Source organism: Ipomoea nil, unplaced genomic scaffold (genome assembly GCF_001879475.1).
Source record: "Ipomoea nil cultivar Tokyo-kokei standard unplaced genomic scaffold, Asagao_1.1 scaffold1286, whole genome shotgun sequence".
In the NCBI taxonomy this organism is placed as follows: Eukaryota; Viridiplantae; Streptophyta; class Magnoliopsida; order Solanales; family Convolvulaceae; genus Ipomoea; species Ipomoea nil.
Genome location: NW_017617714.1, coordinates 1,051,629 through 1,053,798, shown reverse-complemented (window position 1 = coordinate 1,053,798; position 2,170 = coordinate 1,051,629). Strand labels below are relative to the sequence as shown.

The 2,170-nt window shown below is 35.5% G+C and overlaps 1 long non-coding RNA gene across 1 annotated transcript; it reads left to right on the top strand.

The window, feature by feature from the left end:
• Window positions 1-321: 321 nt before the first annotated feature.
• LOC109184833 lies at window positions 322-1,477 on the top strand. The gene is made up of 2 exons (XR_002054890.1): window positions 322-599; window positions 980-1,477. It is a non-coding gene; the product is annotated as an uncharacterized LOC109184833 (long non-coding RNA).
• Window positions 1,478-2,170: the final 693 nt, after the last annotated feature.

Sequence of the window (2,170 nt, the reverse complement as noted above, 5' to 3'; positions counted from 1 at the left end):
TTTAAAGCTTATAGGAAAGTGATTACACGCCTGAAGATATCAAATGATCCAGTTTTTGTTCCCTGTTGTATTCTGTATAATTGTTGTATCTCAAATGTATTACAGATTACAAGCCCTTTTCCCAACAAAATCTTGTCCATCCAAGATTTGATTTCAATGGCTTTGATTAATTACAATATTTGCACTAGATTTTAAGCTTAGAGGGATGTATGTGTAATTTGTATTGTTTTTGTATATCTTATTATTGGTAATGCTGTGTTATTATCCATTTTAAATGGTTCCTTTAATATTTTCTTTCCCTATACGTTATATCACTCTCTTTCCCAAGTCAGGCGTTTTCTCTCTTTCTTGTTCGCAGCAGTTTTTGGCGCAACTTGTTTCCGTCGACGTCTCCCCCGTCCGATCACACACGTCTTGTTTATTGGTTGCACAGGGTGGTCGGCGGCGGCTAGGGCTTTTCACACCAGGTGGTCGACGACGGTTTTGTGGTCTGATTAAGTGGTCCGCGGCTCCTAGGGTTTCTCTATGTTCCCTTCAGTCACGCTTGGCATTCACGCACTATTTCGCTATGGAGGATTCCGGTCTCAGACATTCTAAGTGTAAGACTCCATGTGCACGTAATGAAAGAGGTTTTTTTTTTTTTTTTTTTTTGGTAGGGTTTGAAACTAAGCGCAACTCCTAATTTTTCATTTGGTTAGTGTTCAAATATATGTTCTGCTGAGGATTCATTAGTGTAGTTAAGAATCCTCACTTTTGGACTGTTTGTTTAAGTGTGTGCAAATTAGTGGATTTCGTTGGTGTTTAGTGTTTGACGGTGGCTGCTTTAGTGTTTGATATTTCATTGAGTGCATTTATCATTTGGGGTTTGTGCGTATCTCTTATGCTAATAGTGTATGAAGCTGTTGACGACTAGTGTTTGCATCTGTTTACTTCAGAATGTGCATACGTGTATTCGTTGGCCTGATGTGTTTTCCTGCAGTTCGTGCATGCAAGAAGTCGCGATCTCCTCAGCCTAGTCGGGCCTAACCGCAAATCAGGTTGAGCCATAATGACAAGCTCCTGATTACGATTTTGGGATTGTGGTCTTCGTATAAGGGATGTGAAGGAGTGTACATGAGGGAGATCTTGATGAGTGCCATCAACGTGCATCAAGCTCGAAACATGAAGTCTGCAAGTGATTATGCTGTTGCTATGCAGGATAACCATGTCATCGTTCCTTCAAGTAGGGTCAGACTGTTCCTTTTATTGTCTTTTTTAGGATATTAAAATTTTTGCTATATGTTTTGCGCATCAAGTAGTGGATATATGCACATATTCCTCCCTAATTGAGCTTGCACAGTTTTCACCATGTTTGCACACATGGTTAAGAATGTACTCGCACACTCCGTATTGCATACTCATGTGTACACACATGGACACGTGATTCACATATATCATAGTACTCATTAAATGCAATAACATTCCTATTCTGTGTTTATTTTATTTATTTTCATGCTATCATGATAAACCATTTGGTTTGTACGTTTGGCACATGCACTTTGCCTTTGAACTTTGTTGAGAGGTGAGTTCCTTGGATGATTTTAGTCGCTTTCACGACAACTAATTGGAGACACGAAACATGCAACAAATAAATGCATACACCACTACAATGATGTGTACACGTTATCAGGGCCGTTCCATTACAAATTAGGGTCCTGTGCAATATTTAAATTTGGGCCCCCTTTTAAGTAATTTTTTATATATAAATAATAGTTGTTCAAAAATTTGTGTTAAAAATTCAAAATATAATATTGTATAAAAAATTACATCTAAAATTTCATTTAAAAAGTCAGTTCTTCTCAAACCCAGATGAATATTTCAAAAATTACATATAGTAATAGCTCAATTCTTCTTTTCTTTTTACGCTTCTCAAATCCAGATGAATATTTTCTAGAAGACATAATTATAAAGTCCTAAGAAAAAAAATAAGAATTTATTTAGAAACTCTATGAATAAATAATTAATCAAGAAACAAATTCTTGAATATATTATTCTGAAATCAGAATTATTAAGTTACGTAAATAAAATAATAAATAAAAATTGTAAAATAATATGTAATTTTAATTTTAATTACCTGTTAAGAGAATTGAAGACCGTATCGCACGAACTGACTTTGTCGTATTTGCGTCAA